The 18,137-nt window shown below is 40.5% G+C and overlaps 1 protein-coding gene across 2 annotated transcripts in view; it reads left to right on the forward strand.

The window, feature by feature from the left end:
- ARMH3 (armadillo like helical domain containing 3) overlaps nucleotides 1-18,137 on the forward strand; it is a 119,176-nt gene that overhangs the window by 54,889 nt on the left and 46,150 nt on the right. The gene's annotated exons all lie outside the window — the stretch shown is intronic.

Raw genomic sequence — 18,137 nt, forward strand, 5'->3', positions numbered from 1 at the left:
ATTGCAATTCTATGAAGCTATGAAGAGGACGATAAGGCAGCTATAATAAGCAGATTCCAAGCCTCTTTTAGGATGACAAGATTTCAGTGCATGTTTGATTATTTAGATGTTTCAATATTCTTTTAAACTTATTCTTTCTGTTAAAGGGCAGAAGTTATGCTCTACCTGTAAGGTTAGGGAATATCTGGGGTTGTTTTGTGCTCTATTCCTCCAAGGCAGCAGTAATTTCTCTTTGTGTCTTGTAAAGCCTCTAGTACTGACCAAGCTGGAGGATGGGGTGCTGGGACAAGTGGCTCTGAGATCTGGGTGACTGAAAAATAGAAGAATGAGAGAGAGAATTTACTGTTTATCTCTGGCTTTTAAGCAGACCATAAGAGATGAGTATACTGAAAAAGCTTCTGCCGATTGCTACCCTGCTCATTTCCCAGGTGCTCTTTCTGAGAGGTACGGTGCCTTTCTGTGTAACAGCAAGTAGCTCAGTATTGCTAGTACTTGTCATTTTTCTTAGTACAACAGAGATTGTGTAGGGCAGACTGTCTGAGGGCATCTATCAAGTCAGCATACATCTTAGATGTCTATAAACTACCTTAGTAAGTCTGTGAGCTTAACCTCACGTCTAGCTCTGGAAGATTTGTTTTTCTCCTACCGTTATTTTTGGTTTTTTTTTTTTTGTAAACAGACATAAATGAATGCTTGTGGGCAGATAATGTGCTCTGAATGAAGCAGCAGAACAGATAGCTGTTGGCAAAGTAATGTCATTTCATGTGACACCGTGTCTGCCGTGGGAATTCTCTGTATAACCAGAGAGAAAAGTCTAATCTGGGAAAAGATTTAAAAAAAAAAATAAATAAAGCCACCAGCAACAACAACAAAAATACAAGAGGTCATAAAGGGTTTACGCTCGCCTCTGGGTTGTGCAACCAAGATTTTGTGTCTATTCATTTGCTATTGGCTTAACAACTGTTTTTGTAAGGATCAGCATGCAACTGAGAAGAGATACCAAAAAAATGGCACTGTTACCTCTCTCTGGACAGCCTGTATCAGAGGGCGGTGCTGTCTGGAGCCTGTGGAGCCTCCAACATGTTTCTGTACTAGATTTTAAGTAGATTTTTCCTTTGTTCTGTTCAATGCTTATTTATGTTGAAATTTCATCCAGTCTTTCACAGCCTTTGAAGTTTTCGTGAATGTTTGTTTTTCTTGGTGAAATTAGACAAAGCCTAAATTAGAGATAATTCAAGGTCTAGAGAGGGATTAGGCTTTAGTCTGTTTGATTTATCCACTTTCCTCTCTCCTGAAGTGGGGGGGGAGAGCGGTGTATTTAATTTGCTTGTTTTTCTTCTCATGCTAAAAAAACAAAGCAAAAAGCCTTATAATTGAAGGGGTCTTTAACTGAGTAGATTTCAGAGCAGCTGGTTGTTGGAAGCTGGAGAAATTCACAGGTGCTGTACTTGTGTGAAGGTGATCGAAGCATCACGCTGGCACGAGTGGTGATAGGACTAGATGCACTTTTTTTCTGTATGAAGTCAGGGGCCTGTGGTGATGTAGTATTTTTCTGACCTGAAGACTGAATTTAGGCATTTGAAAATCTCAGTTCATGCAGCAGAAAAAGACACAAGGGGACGGTTCCTCCAGGAATACCTTGAGCCTTCCGGGGTCTGAAGCAGTAGCATCCACAGGAAGAATTAAAACCAGGGCCATATATTTTCTTCTGATGTTGGATCAGGAATGCACACTGGAGCCTCGTGCAAACATACTTGTGGCTCTCTGCACGCAATCATGGAGATGTTGCAAGCCCAAATCAGCAAGGAGAAACAGGGAGAGAGGATGCTTAAGTAGAATAAACCCTCTAGGGCTGTCAGGTTGATGGTTTTATTAGAGAAACAGTACGTTAACACGTGCCAATATTATTATACGATGTAATTATGTTATGCATTGATAAGAACATGCTGGTTTCTACTTGCCTTAGCTCCTCATTGTCTGAATTGCCTGGTGTTTATGCCCCTTTGGTTTTCCCCCTAGGGTGGCATTAGCATACGGTTTCTTACTTGATGCCTTTGCCATGAAGAAAATGGGTTTAGAGAAATCCACCTCTTGTTGGATTTTATTCTCCTCAGCTTGTTCTGTTGTTCTGGAAGGTTTTTATGAGCAATAATTACCTGCTTTTGGCTGCATCAGTGCAGTGCAAAGTCACGCTTTGGTTATATCTCCATCTCATTACAACTGCTATTTAATAGTAAAAATTGTCATTTCCTTATTGTAAGGCCTTTAGTGGGAAAGGTTAAAAATGTAAGAAAAAAAAATCTGTGTGTGAATGGATGATGGTGGGCTTTACTAAGTGTCTTAAATCCTAATGTACAATTTTATGTGTATTTCTGCAAGGAGAGAAGTATTTGTCTACAGCTTCTCAAGGGTGCAGTGGATCTATGTACAGGAGGAACGGGTGGAGAGATGCACAGAGCATCCCGTTTGTACCCCCCACGGTGGCGGATTGACGAGGTCATCTGATTAATTGCTTGTTACAGGCAGGCTGAGGAACACGTAGAGAATCTTTGATACAGTCTTGTTTATTCTCAGCTGGAGAGAGATCCCACTTTGGTTGTGTATCCTATTATTGTACTAACTGTGTAGCTGGACCTTGTTCTCCAGGAGGCAGTGTAATTGGGTTTTGTTGTTGCTATAACTTTATCTGTGTTTTTTTTTTTCTATTCCTTACTCCAGTGTAAAGAATAATCATGAATGTTATTTTCATTGAGCATTGGGAGAGGGGGAAATATTCCTACTTGCTCTCCATACCTTTCCCTTTTAGAGATTATTCATAATTTCTGTCTGACCTAGAGAAAGTAAAAGACAGAATAATAGCCTCAGCTGGCTGAAATCTTATATGCCATACCGAATTTAGTGATCCGCATCGCTGTCCTATCTTATAATAGTGCTTATAACTTCTATCTGCAAATTCGGCTCTGCTTTGCATAAATAATTGAGCTAGGATGGACTGCAAGATGTGGCTGTAGCACTGATGGGGCTGAAATGAGAAGCTCTAGCTGGTAGTGGTTTGAAAACTCACCTCCTCACCTCTGAGGAAATAAGCAACTTTTGATACAAGTAATTTTTTTGAAGCTAATGAGCCTCTTTAAGATAACATTGTGCAGGTTTGCATTTAATGAGAATTTTATTAATGCCAAGTTCAAAGGGGCACCTTCTGATTGCTTACTCAGTGAGGAAGGTGGCAGCTGAAGCCCTGTATTCTTTTAATAGACTTTCTCCTGATCTGTGATTTTTTTCCAAGGTGAATAAATAGATTAACTTGATGATTAATGGATTGAATTTCCCATTGTCTGAAATTCAGTCCCATCATCATTTTAAAGTAATTTTATTTTTCTCACTCAAAACACTTCTAACAAGTGGAAAGTAAGTTTGTAGTATGGAATAGGTAATAGATTTTTTTTCTTTTTTTCCCAAAAGCATCTTTTATGTGCTGTTGTAGCACATACTGCAATCCTCACTTGGGTGCTTTCACTCACTTTGCCATTTTGCAGCTACTTTTGTTTCACACAAGCCCTGCTGTGATGTTTTCTTTGTACAGGAGGGGCTGCTTCGCCCAAAGCTCCTTTTGGGGTCATAAAGGAGAGATTGGGGATTTGGAGGAGCACTTATAGCATTGCACAGTTGTATATAAAATGGTTATACTTGCTGCTAGTGTGGGCAGGAGGACTCTGAAGGAACATTTATGTCTTCACTTGGGTGAAAGAAGGCCAAGGTGGTCTGTACTTTGTTGTAGGATCCCTGCCATCCCCACCCTGAACTATATGTTAAATTACCAGCGCTCCACAGAACTGCACTTACTGAAAACCTGATAGAGGAGGAGGCTCCGTTCAGAGATCTGATAGAAACTGAGCAGCTGCAAGCAGTCTACATTGTACCTTCAGCAGTGTTCTGCTTTATGGCAACGAATGCAGCATCTCTTCACGGGGAGAAGAGCGAGATGCTGCTGACTTAGTCATGTTGTAAGGGGTGGCTGTCGCATTTATGTAGGATACATTTAAGATCAGACATGCTGATAGGTACGGGCTTCTCTGTAGAGTGGGGGCCTGGGGATTACAATCAGCTGAGACTATTCAAAATACATATTTGTCACTTCTCCCCCCAGCTCTTCTCTCTCCATCTCCCCCGCCTCCAACCACACGCACACAAACATATTTCCTTCCAGTAGGAATGATGGAAAAGAGAAGGCAAGCCCAAAGACTGCTCATGAAAATAAGTGGTCAAGAAAATATGTTGCCTTTTGCATATATTTAAAAAAAAATAAAATAAATGTGTGTGTATGTAATATAAATTCATGTGTGTATACATAAAATATATCTATGATATTTTATATATAAATGAATACACATGCCTGTGTGAATACATTTATATAAATCTGTGTTACGTATGTTTGTGTGCGTATACAAAACCCACACACATCTTGCCTGGGACGATGGGCTAATCTAAAGCCATAACTTCCCGCCTGGGGGGGAGGAAAATCATGACACATTTCCAATGTTGGTTAAAGATGCTGAGTTGTTATTCCCATCAGCAGCATTTGCCAGTGGGACTGTGCTGCAGGAGTAACCAAAAGCTGGGCAGTGCAGAACTGCTGGGCTTGAGCCCTTCAGTGCTGACACCAGGGGGTGCTCAGGCATCCAGGTTAGCCCTGTCTCGTCTCGAGTTTGTTTCCTACTGACTCTTAAACCCGATTGCGAGGGCTGCCACTGGTGGAATAACAACTCCATTAAATTGTTCAGTGAGGTATGTTTAATGGTAATGACCTCTGACATGCTGTCGCTGCTAATCAGTCTAACTGAGCTCAGATCATAGGCTAGTACAAGACAGTTAACAAATTAGGAAAGGGGAAAAAAAAAAAAGGCAATGAAACCCAAAGAGAAACTCATAAACATGTTTTATTGGTACTTTAAAATGCTAATAAAATTTTGCTGAGGTTAAGGATCAAATTGTTACTAAAATGCTGTCAGAGAACTTTCAAGATACGCGTACTTATTTGAAGAATTAATTCATGTATTTTTTCAAGTGGTAGCCTGAAAAAATGATCTAGGAAAAGTAAATTCTAGGTAAGGATTCTGGCTTGGTTCTAGGTCTTTTCTGGTGAGTTGTAATCACTTCAGCCTTAACTGAAGGAGCAAAGTTAGTAGATCCTTCTTATCATTTGACGTGTTTCGCGTTGCATGTTTTTCTTGTTATGCAGGGATTTTGGTGCATCAGAACAGTTCCTGAGACACCACAGCAGTTACAGCGGAGCTTGGCTGCTCTGAGTTCGTCTGCTGCCACTGCTTGTTTTTTCACTTGACCTTGCAGTCTCTGGTAGGGAAAGTTTACTTGCTAGGAGCAACAGATTTTGATGTGAACAGGTTCTGGCATTAGCTGGCATCTCAACAAAGGAAGGAGGTGGATTCAAAGGCAAAAACCTCATTTATAGGCCATTGCTACCAGCAGCTTAGTAACAGAAGAATAAAAAAAGAAAGAGGCATTCTTATCTCAGGATGCATTGTTTCATCTTTCCATGGCACCCTACCCGTGCTTCTAGTGTTTTTGTTAACTTTTAGGGTTCTTCTCTAGTTGTGAAACTTTGAACGTTTCATGTCTTTTTACACTATCTGATTTCTAGCTGAGATAGTGGTGTTAGCCTTCGGTTATAGCACTTTATTTACTAGCTGATTCATCTTGGTGCTTTTCGCTTACAGAACACTAGCCAATTTCATTCGGCTATAATTTGCCTTCGTTCTTTCTCATTCATGCAGTGGCTTAATTAAATGTTGTCTCTGCCACTGGCCCAAATCCAGAGAGCAAATCTGCCAGTGGAGTGACATTGTATGGACCAGTTCCACTAACGCAGCAGCATGGTTCAGCAAGTCAGGTGCATCCCAGGTCACCTTCCCTCTTTTTGCCAGTAGATTCCATTTCAGTCGTTCCTTACTGGGAGGTGTTTCTTACAATGTCAAGGCTGTTTTCTCTTTTGGTTTGCTGTACCTTAATTTTCTGCAGTGGATTTTTGGGAGGGTTATTATTTATGGTAACTGAAGGTATCTAGAGCTGATGCTGATTTTGAGCAAAACTATTTGCATGGCAAAGAAATGTCTGTACCTGAGATGCCAAATATCCCTGAAGGTATGTAAAAAGCATATAGATGTGGTTCTTAGGGACGTGGGTTAGCAGTAGACCTGGCAGTGCTAGGTTAATGGTTGGACTTGGAAAAGACCTGTAAGATTATCAACCTAAACGGCCCTGTGCTTCTAAATGCAACTGCCCTGTAAATAGGGAAATTTGTCTGCAGCCCCTGTTTACTAGATTTGTGCCTGCAGAAAGTGAACACATAAGATGGAGTCACTTAAGCTGCTACCAATCTTTTCTTGATAGCTTAATAGCTTTGGAAATATGCTTGGCACACAGTTTCAACTTTTGGGCTAGTGAATTCAGAGTCTGGAGCTTATTGAGAATAGCCATCAGAGGGGAAAAAATGAAAGGCACTTCTCATTGTTTACATTGGCAGTGTTTTTGATTTATCATAGTGGTGGACCTAGTATTCATTTCTCTGCTGACTTGCTTGCGGATATTTTGTTCTTGAATTCCCTTGCTAGGCACAAGCAAGTTATGTATGAGCTCAGTAATACATTAAAGCATATGCTGCAAGGCTGGGATGCATTTTTGTATGCATCCTGTTGTTGCAGTACAAAATCAAAAAAAGGTCTGCTGTTTTCCCACTTTGAATGGTTGTATTGTTTCTTTTTGCTTACGAGAACAGTCTTAATTATTCCTCTGGTATCGTGGCTGGCCGGAGTTCAAATCCTAATTGACAGACTTCAACCTTACGGTAGATACCTTTGTTGGTAGCCCTCTTGAAGCCAAGAAGCAAGAAATGAATAGGTTCTGCAGCCACAGTCTCTTGGCCCCAAAGAACTGGCCCTACTGGAATACGAATGAAGCACAGTTTGAAACAGCTGCTTATAGCTTGTCAAAACTTCGCCCATGCTGTTCTTATTCTTTCAGTAAATATAAGGGACTCTGATCTCCACCGGTCTCAAGTCTAGCTTTCAAGATTTGCTTTAATGGAGGGAGAACATTAAGGTGCTTTCTTCGTAACCCAAACAATGTAAAAATCATTGTGAGCTTAAATAACACCTTTATCCCTTGAAACATAATGTAGAATAATGCTGCTTTGCTCTCTGTTAAAAAGAAATCTGTTGCTCACAGCAGCAGCTGGAATTATTATTCCCTCTGAAAGTCTGGGCTGTGGGATGTGTACTTATTTTGAAAAGCTTTTCAGAATCCAGTAACATGTATTTCTTATTATCTTCGACTAGCGGGGGGCCTAAAATTTGTTTTTTGCTCTAGAAATGTAAATGTCCTATTCACTTAATTCTCCCTTTAGGACTAAATTGATAAAGTACCTGCTTATTAAGTACATCTGCTCATTAGGGAAACGAAGTACCTACCTTATCTCGAACTACAAGCAAGGATAATGCATTGTTAGCACGACTGCAGAACTGCGGTCTGTTTGAAGATTGCACCAGAAACTGGAGCTCCATTCCCAGGGAACCGTGGGAGGAGGGCATCTTGTTTAGAAGACTTGGTTCGTTAAAAGAAATATGCATCCTAGCTTGCAAAGGTAAAATATTTGTTGTTCAGGAGCTCTTCCTGCTGAAGGCAGAGAAAGTTGCCTTGCCCCTAGCACATGCCCCTTTGCAGCCGGCAGTAAGTACTGGTTGGTAAAGCCAAGACTTTGTGTATACCTATATCAGGGTGAAAGTGAAACGCTACCTGCAGTGGAAAAAAGGGAGCACAACTCAGCTGGGATTTTTCTTACAAAATGTGAAAATATTCTGGGCTCAGATACTGTGTCCAGTTAGAAACAGTAAGAAGGTTCAGCTGGTCTGAATTCTGTTGACTGGAATACCAGCATATTTGGGAGAAAGTGCTGTTTGGGAATGCAAGCTTTCATTCTTCATTTCTTTCTTCTTCATTTTTTCCCCAAATCTTCTATCTAGAAAGATGATTCAGAAAACAATGGGGTAATGCTTCTGAGGTAGCCCTGTCCTCCTTAGCTTTGAGGCCAGGCTCAAGGCAAGCTCATCTCATCTCATTGCCTGCCTCAAGGGAAGCTTGCCGCGAAGCTCTGGCAGTCAGAATGTCCATATGCTTGGCAGGTCCTCAGCTGTCAAAGCCAAACAAATTAAGGTAACACTGATCTCAGGAAAATCACCGATGATGGGTGTCAGAGTTTGATATCTCATGCTTGTAAGGGTTTGGTTGAAGGGATGTTACTTAGTGCTAGGAATGCCCCAGTGTGCTTTGTCAGCCTGTATTCTCCCATCTCTTGAAGCAGGTGTTAGCTGACCGTGTTGCTGAATGGGAGGATTCGCCTGCCATTCATTGCTGCCTTTCCGCATGAGGGCAACTGCCTGGATTATGTTACCTGCATGTAAGGGAGGAGGCTGGAGATCTGACCCCAGATAAGACTACGTAGGCAGGAAAAATAAAAACAAACGTGTTTTAGCCAGAGCCTGTTTTTTTTTTTTGTTCATTTGTTTGTTTGATTGATTTATATTTTTTTTTTTGTCATCACTGATGCAACTTAGCATGACTCTAAGCAGATGTTCTTTTGTGCTGCTGTAGAGCAGGGTGATTTCTGCAAACTGCTTTTTCCATTAAAAGCAACTATTGCCTAAAGTTTCAGTTTGGGTATTGGGCTTGAGACAATACTGCCACGAGCCCAAAAAAGTGAGAACGTGAGTGCTGCCCTGCAGTGTCTCGAGAAGGGGACCTTGCTGCATTGGATTCCTGTTTGATAGCATATAAAAACAATTTGTTTCAAATGTCTTCTATTTTGAGGGTGTCCAAACGTGGAATGACCTGAAAAGCTCCCTGGCAGTTCTTTTACCCGACTTTGCTAGAAGACTTTGAAAGCCCAAAAGCTCTGTCATCTTGCTGCTTTAGTGATTAATTAGGTCATCACTTTGTGTGTTAATTACAGTGACATTTTTCTTCTCATTAGGTGGAGTATGGGAAGTTTGTAGGATGGGAAGTAATGCAACTTTTGTGACCAAGTGAAGGATCACTTCAAACTTTAAAACACTGAATTTCAGTGGTGTCTCTGGGTACTGTGGAAAAAATGCTTCTATCTGCTATGGAGGGTATAGCTGGTGTGTGCTTTGAGGGCAGGATAAATGCCTTTTATTCTAAACAATCTTGTGATGTTGCCAAGACTTTGGATGAGAAACTTTAAGCTGGCTCCTTCTTCAGAAGGTTGTGGATTGTGCTAATTAATGGAAAGCTCTTGCTGCTGACAGAGGGCGTGTGAATATGAAATACCTTACCCGGTGTCCTTCATGGGGTGTCTGAAAGGCTTAACAGTGAGCCTCTTCAACAGGACAGTGGAAGTGCTCAAAGGCCAATTGAGCAATTTACTTACACTTTAATTTTTTTCTTTAAATTATTTAGTGCCCTCTTTATTTTGCAGCACCATTTGCTTCAGAATCTGGACTTGACGTTAACTTTATATGGACATTCAAGATGAGCCTGCCTGAGGCAGACGTTCCTTTCTAAACTCCAGAAGCAATAGGTCTGCCATATGTTGTTCCTAATTCCTTTGCTCATTAGCATCTGAAAGCTGTGGTTGCTGTGAGGCTAGCCTGTGTGCCATACCTTGAGCCTTGCTGAAGGAGCAGAGCCACTGTACAGTTCTCACTGAGTAGCTCCTATTTTTCTTCCACTCTCAGTATGAGGTTTTCCCAGAATTGAAGATTTGCAAAACAAAACAGCTCCAAGATTTTGACTGGGAAATAAACTCAGATTGCAGTACTGGAGGTGCTTCCCAAACTCTCCTCAACAAAGATGATCTAAAACTGGAAAAAGGTGATGCGGTCATCATCCTTGGAGTTAGTCACATTGTGCCTGGACAAAGCTATGAGCAACCTGGCATTGCACCAGATAACCTCCAAAGGTCCCTTTCCACCTAAGGCGTTCTGCGATCTTGTGATTCTGGCTTGGACAAATGGTAAAAGAAGCAAAAAGGCTTATTTTGTTTGGGTTCTCTGTGCTCCATACTACCTCTGGATCCAGTTGTTAAAGATGCTGAGTAGAGCACTTACTTAAATCAATAAGAGCTCGTGGTGCTCAGCATCTATTTTCTTTCTCTGAAAGATCAGTAAAAGGTAAAAACGAGAGGTCTTGCAGGGTGCTGCTGCAGATGCCCAGCATTGTCTGCTGTCTCTGAGCTTGCCAGTCGATTGGATCCTGCTGATGAGACTCAACTATGCAACTCAGTCATTTGTAAGAAGAAACTATTCCAGTATGATTAATGCTGTGGTTGATGACGAGGACAGAAAGCGCTTCTTTGAATAATGCCTATAATGGCATATTCCCCCGTGTGTATGTTTAAAGGAAGAGTCTATGCTTATATGAAATTGAGGGCATTTAAGAGGCAGTTAATGACAAGTGAAAATGATAGCTAGGGTAGATTAATTGTTAAATGAATTGTGCCTGCACTTGCTGTCATTTTAATGTGGTATCAGTCTAATTATAAGTATGATGTTATATAGCAGGAAGGCATCAGGAACCAATACTGTTCAGGCCAGAGAAGTTGAAAGGCTTAGCCATAACAAGTTTTTCACCAATTTAGCCATATTTTGCCTTTTTTTTTTTTTTTTTCTTCCCTACCTTCTCTGGAGCACCAAAATCTGTATTTTGAATGATTTTGTATTTGTAAATTCTTCCTCAGACCTTTTTGACAATGTAGTAAAGCAGTATTTACTCGCAATTACTTTAATATGGGTTTTGTTTGAATTGTTTTCTGGATGAGACTATACCACGTGAACTTGGTTTGGAACACAGCTCAGAGATTTTTATTTTTTTTTTTCTTTTTTCTTTTTTCTTTTTTCATTGCACTTGATCTCCAGGACACTTTATTTAGCTTTGATTTGGCATGGGGCTACTTTACATTAATGTCTTCAATCTGAGCTGAGCATAAAGGAATTACTAGGATGGAAGAGGACTGAAAGCAGCCAGACAGAGGTCTCATATTGTCATTACTCTGTTGCTGGCAGCACAACTCCACAGCCAGAAGATATCTTTTGAATTGATTCTGGGTGACAGTGGGGCAAGAGCTGCATTCTCTAGCAATCTTTTTTTCATATATGGCTTGTAGTCTCAGCTGACTTGAGTGAACTTTGTGTGGTTTCTAGATTAAGTGAAACATTGCCACATATCTTTTAGTAAAGCTTAGCATTCCCTGTCAGGGCTTGGCTTGCATCTGCACTGAATGATTCTTGAGGTCCTTTTTTTTCTGTCTGATTACACTTTTCAAGATAATTTTAAAGAGTTTACTGTGTTTGGAGGGGAAGCAATTTGGACCCAAGGACACCTAGAGGTTGTGAGCTTTGATTGCTTTCAGCCTGCAGATCTTCATGATCCAAAGCATTCACTTGAGGAGACCAGTCATAATTCTACGTAGTGAGATAGGAAAACAGATCTTCTTTCCTAGGAAGAGAAAGGGCCTTCAAATTCATGCCCTAGTAAGATGAACTTGGATAGGGATGGACACAGATACAAAGAAGGGGGATCATCATGATTTTCTTCAAAAGGATGCTTGGTGTGTGCTTTGCCAGCCCAGCAAAATGAAAACTAACAGTTCCTAATGTAATAGGAAATGCAAACAAAGTGGAACAGCTTCTGAAGCTGAAATGTCATGTGGACAAATGGGCACGGAGTATGATGAATAAATAGAATTTGGGAGTCAAAGGATTTCAAAAATTGTCCGGGGCAGTCTTGTGATCAGCTAGAACAAAGCAGTCTAAACGGATCTGCTTCCATTTAGAATTAGTCAGGGGAGGATTATCTTGGAGCTGATGATATGAGAGGACAGAGTCCCAGCCTTGCAGCAGTAGGAGCCCAGGTAAGGGAAGCCTGCTGAGGCTCTCGGTGAAGATTAGCAGCCTCATTTGTAATATCACCTCCGCAGCATTACCGAGGTGGCTCAAACCCAAAGGGTTGGGCAGAGGATTAAGACACGATTCAAATAGTCTAGTAAATAGCGTTGTAGATTCTTTTTTTTTTTTTCCTGTATAAGGCTTGTAAAAACTTGTAGCATCTTTTTCTAAGTTATTTTCGTCCTGCATCATTGATTCAGAACCTATTAGTGTTAATAGGCTAGCTGGTTCAAAAAGACTGATGCCACTCCCTCCTGTCACTCAGGGATCACTTTTCCAGTAAAGGAAGACATTTACTGTCTTCAGTAAAATTCAGGGGCCGGCTAACAAATTGCAGTTTAGAATACATTACAGATGATGAATGTGATCTCCTTAAAGGGAAATCTATTCGTTTGACTTAGTGCTCTTACGATTAATTGCTTGCCAGATTAAATTGCTCCATAAAACGCACACTACTTTATTCGATCTCTTCATGATGAGATTAGCTAGGCCATGCTGGTTCTTTGTATGTTAATTACAAGGGTATTTTCTTCTTCACTTTAAATTGTTTAGCACAGCGTGCTTTCTCCTAGCCTCAGAAAAGATGTCTGTGTTTTCCTTTTGACCACTGTTATATAACCTTCCAGCCCTTTTTCCAGAAATGTTCTGGGACTCCTTTAGAGTATTACACACTGAAGACGACTCATTCTGAGATATTCCTGTATTTTCTTTCCTGTGCTACCAAAATATAGGAACAATTGAAAAGTGAAAAGCTTACCTAGGGAACAAGATGTTTGCTCTCTGTATCAACTCAAAAATGAACACTTCAGCAGTTCAGTGCTGTCAACATTGCTGAAGCTTCTGAGAAGATTTGGAGGGATAAAACAAGGATTTTCCTCTTTCTTGGAGGCCTTCTGTGTACTCACTGACCATACCCAAGAGTCTTTTAAGATCTACAAAGGGGAATCCCAAGAAAGCTGAATGGCACCAGAATTGTGGTAACAGCCTGAAATTATTGAAAGAGTGAGTAAATAGCTTGAGGAAAACTTCAGAAAAAGCCATTTTAAAATCTCATAATAAAACTTGCCCTGGTTTCTAGGGTATTGGTTTGTTCCCCCTTCATCAGCTGGGGACCTGACTGTGTGAAACTACCCCCATGTGCGTGTTCTACCCCTTTGCATCACTAAGTATGGGATTTGCATATAACCCAATGTTTTCACAGCAGTCTTACAGTGGTTCAACAGGCAAGTTTTTTGTTTGGTTTCTTTTTTTTATAAACTGTTTTTTAAAATCATTCATTCTCTGGGTCTAAAATTGGTGATTCTCTCTTACCCAGCTATTTTCTCTCATATTTTTCATTTTTCACACACCATTCCCTGTGCACTGCTGCTCCCCTCCTCCCAGCAAATAGTGTCTTCTCTTCTATTAGTATTGATTCCCAAAGGCAATTTTTTGCATTAATTAATCCAGTCTTTTATTTGCTTTGCATCCAGAGCTTAGAAAATTCAAAAAGATGTAGCAGAACTAGGAAAGTTTCAGGAAAGGACGGTGAGGATGACTGAGGGTATGAAACCAAATGGGTTATGAGAAGCATTTGTATACATGACAAGGCTCCAGTCTGGAAGAGAGATGGCAGAGAATAAAAGACTATAAAATATTAAATGTCATAGGGAAGTGTATCTGCAAAGAGAGGATGTATCAGAAAATCAGGTAAGTTGAAATCAGATAGATGCTGCTTTGTGTAAAACTTAGGTAAGCTGTGGGGTATCTGAAAGGTTTTATATGAATTTAAAGCAATGATGATACAAGTTAATGGAAGAAAATTCCATTGTGGGTTACTGATGGTATAGATATCACGTCTGCCTCAGGTATCATCTTGAATTGCATGGGACTGGAAGTGAGAGTCATTTCGGGGGTGATACCACTTTATTCATGTCCTGTTTTTATACTGTTCCCTGAGCTTCTGTTTCTAGTCACTTCCAAACTTGTGTAACTGAGCTTGCCTTTGCTACCTGACTCAGCGTGGCAATTTTTAATGTTTATGTAAATTTTATGTCAGCAACTTCTCAGGAATCAGCTATTTACTTTAAAGCCCCTTTATCAAGAGTAAGGCAACATGCCAACATCCCTATACTACTGCTTTCAGGATGAAAGATTACATTTTACTTACAATCACCCGCCTAGGTTATACATGAGGCTTGTTAAATCTGTCCATAATTTTGTGTTGAGAAAGCTGAAATCCCATCCTAGATGTCTGGAGGTGTTCTTATGTGAAGGTGTTGCTTGCTGACATTTTGACCCACACCAGCTTTCTATACACAAAAGGTGGTCCCCAAGCCTTTCTGGGGCTTTCTGCTGCTGCTTGTATGTTCCCAGGAAATACTGTCCTTGGTGATTTAGAAGAGGGATCTCTGAGGTGACCATGCTTTCCTCTGAGCTGTTCTCTGATCCAGCAGCCTTTTGTTGTGGTCTGGGAATGGCAAAGAATTGTGTCATTTTCTGGTGCACTGGTGGAGAGAATGCCAAACCTCAGAGGATATTTTTTCTTCTCTTGTGATTTTACTGTAGAATTTCAGTCATGATCTTCGCTGTTCCATTTTTTTTTTTTTTTTTTTCCTCTCCAGAAAGAACTCATGGAGAGCTGTCAGGATCATGAACTCATAAATCTCATGAAAGTAAAAACCATGCCAGCTGAGCAAGGCATGATTTTAATTAAGACTAACAGGATTTTTTGCCTTTTTTTCTTTTTTGCTAGCCCTGATTCAAATATAACTGTGGGGAAGAAAGGTCTTCTTCAGTTCAATATCCTACAGTTTGTCAGCTAAAGAAGGATGAGTTGTTCAGACCTTGTGAGACTTCTTTGATCATAAAAAAAAAAAAAAAAATTAAAGGCACTTAGTGTTTTATTTGGGTAAGGGGACAAATCCTTTTACTTGAGCCTTTGCAGAAGAATGAATTGAACAGGGACCTAATCCAGTTCTTCTGTTGCAGGTTACTGTTGCAAAAGAAGTTCACGTTGGATAATTTATTACTCATTCATTTTTCCCTTTGAGTGCTGCAGATCCTCTTGCACTGCTCTATAAATAGAAAGCTCTGAAGACAAACCTCGATTTCACTAAATCCAAAATCATCAGTTCTCATCCAGTGCACAAGTCAGACGGGTTAGGAAAACAAATGGATCAGGGTGAGACCTCTGCTGCGAGTGCCTCAAATAATGATCGGTTCTTTATATAGAGCATTTATCTATGAAGACCAGCCACGGTGGATTAAAAGAGCATTATCTGGGAACAGGCAGATGCAAAGCAGTGCATTGCACCGTCGTCTGCCATCTCTTGTTGGCCCAGCTGTGGTCACTGGCCGTGTCTGTATGGAGGTGGGGAGGGTGTTTCCCTCACCGTGACATAAAGGCTCTGTGGCTCCAGCTGATTTTGCTGCCCAGTGTTGGTCTTGCAGATTAGTTGTGCCCTGCTATTTTGCCTACCGCAAGCACCGACACAGCAGAGACTGAGAGGATCTGCTTTGGAGTACACTGCTGATCTGATGAAGTGCCAAACTGAATTTGCCTCCCATCCGCTTCCTCACTAGTCCGTGGCGCCTCTGACAGAGCGAGCCATCTGTGTTACAGCCTTTTTATCTGAGCTTGGGGAGGGGAGCGAAGCAGAGCTATTGTGTTGCCTGCAGCCTGATATTTTTGCAGCAGTTTAGGTTACCTATCGCATGGGAACTTAGCCCTTGCTATTTAGCCCGTAGAGGAAGCAGGTAACAGCATTCATTGAAATGCTGGGTGCTAAGGGTGCTTCCAGATCGTGACTTTCCAAGGAAACCTTTGCTTGTGTATTGTCAGTTACTCAGTTGAAAGAGTTTGCTCAGTGTGGAACGATGCTGCTGTGGAACCCTACTAAGACCCCATCTGCTAAGAGCTTGTATTGATTTGTGTCTTAGTTTATAAAAGCCTTCAATTCTCCTTGTGTAAATGCCATAAATAATGCAGGTGTACTAGATGAAATGTGCTGTGGAAACATCCCAGAAATCATTTTGGTCTGTGTTGAACTGAGCTAATCTAATCATGGTTAGGAGTTTCTCAATAGCTATGAAGCAAAAAGTATATTGTCTTATTCTATCTTAATGTATTAGTCAATACGCAGGAGTGGGAAGGTAGGTATTTGAAAGCAGTAATCAACTTTATAAAACAAGAGCTTTTAATGTTAAAATATTACAAAACTTCATTCGAAACTAGTTGCAAATATACACACGGTGGAAGTAGAGTAAAATCCAGTTCTGAGCCTGTGATTTATCTGCATAATCCTCACATTTGCATACCTCTTTGTCAGAAGGACTGCGGTGCTTCAGAGCCTATATGTATATATACTAAATAAATCTTTTTGCCCACTCATAGCAAACAGCCATTTTGTGCTAGCAACATTGCAGAATACATTTTAGTAGGGGACATTGATGAATAATTTGTCCTTTTGAGATTCCGTGGGCTTTAGGGCACCAAAATGTATTTCAGGTTGGACTAGGTCCAGATCTGTATGAGAACTCATTGGCAGTCTTGTAGAAAGTATATAGGAGTTTTAGAGGTGACCCGCTTATAGAAATTTAATTGGATTTTTGCTCTATTTTATTATGTGTAAAGAAAGCAAAAAAAGGCAGAGAGATGTGGTATTTGTTAGGCTAAGGTTTTTGATTTTTTTTCTTGTTCTATTAGAAATATCCAGCATGTCACAGCTGTGGAAAGATGATTTTTCTTCAGTGTTCTGTGGTCCTGGGATCTTGGGTTCCTCTCTGCATTGGAGAGACCAACTGACGGACAGTGGTTCCTGCAGAGGAGATGAATGTATTTGCATGTTCATCAATTCACTCTAATCAATGTTTCCCTGGCAGTTACTTGATGTTAGTTACCACAGTTGCAAAATGAAGAATGTGTTTACGTGCTATGAGCACTGTTAATTGAGGAAACATGGCTACAACCTATTTTCCAGAGCTGAGACTTATTTTCCTGTCGTTTTTCTGCACTTGATGGCCCCAAACCTGCTGATGTGATCAAATGGTACACTGCAGACTACAGTTACAAGCTAATTTCAGAACTCACTAGGCGCTGTGTCCCGGCTAGAGCAGGCAAACCATATGAACTAGGTTGTGCTTTGGCAGACGGTTTAACATTGGTTCTCCAAGTGTTGTTTGTCAATGTGCATGCATTCTAGCTCATCTACACACCTAGAAAACTTGGGAGAGTAAGGTCAAGAGGTATTTAAGAACCTTGAGTGTTAGTTCTATACCGAAGACTATTGTAGTTATGGGATTTCACAGTAATTCTTTTGATGCCAGCAGTGTGCGTCAATATCAATGCTGCAGATTCCAAGAATAAGTGATGTGACAGCACACTTATCATGGAACATCACCAGAAGGGAAGGATATCAAGGATGAGCTTCCATAGGTGATGAGTATGAAGTATAGTGCTACATGGTATGTTTTCCAGTGATCAGGAAGGACGTATGAATTTCTGGTGTATTTTGCAGTTACTGGAAGGCAGGCAGAAGGTTAAATCAAGAAGTGGATGAGGCAGAGTGATCTGAATTGCTTTTTAACATATCAGGCAGTGCAGTTCACAAAAAAAAAATAAAAAAAATCAAGTTCTTGCCTGCCAAAGAGGGGCTATATCTTAAAAAGCAGTGACTTAAGAAGCATCGAGTGTCAGCTTTGCTATAGATCTCTCATGAAGTGTTCAGCTAAAAAGGTTTATTTGACTCTTGAATTATTATCAGGAATGGGAAAATGACTTTTACAATCATATACTTTTTTGCAGGTTTAGCTGGTGTCTTTCAAAAAGCGTATTGAAAAATTGGAGAAAGGACAGAGAAGACTTGATTGTCTGAGAGGCTAGTAAAAATGCTTTTGAGATTTCAGCATCTTAAATTTTAAAAGAAAAGTTGAGATATTGTCCTTGGAGTACTGAAGCATCTTTGAGAAGACAAAATGGCAAAACAGAACTTGAGGCTAGATGCTGAAACCAAACTGAAACTACAAATTGATTTAGTTCTTTTGCCCTCTTTGTATATGAACAGGATACCTTGTGGGAGATGCTTTAACTATCTACTGGTATGAGACTACACAGTGCAAGGGTAATGTAAAATGCAACAGCCAGTGATGTACAGAAGTTCAGATAAGCTGATCTGGTGACTT

The sequence above is a fragment of the Aythya fuligula genome, chromosome 7 (assembly GCF_009819795.1).
Source record: "Aythya fuligula isolate bAytFul2 chromosome 7, bAytFul2.pri, whole genome shotgun sequence".
Lineage (NCBI taxonomy): Eukaryota > Metazoa > Chordata > Aves > Anseriformes > Anatidae > Aythya > Aythya fuligula.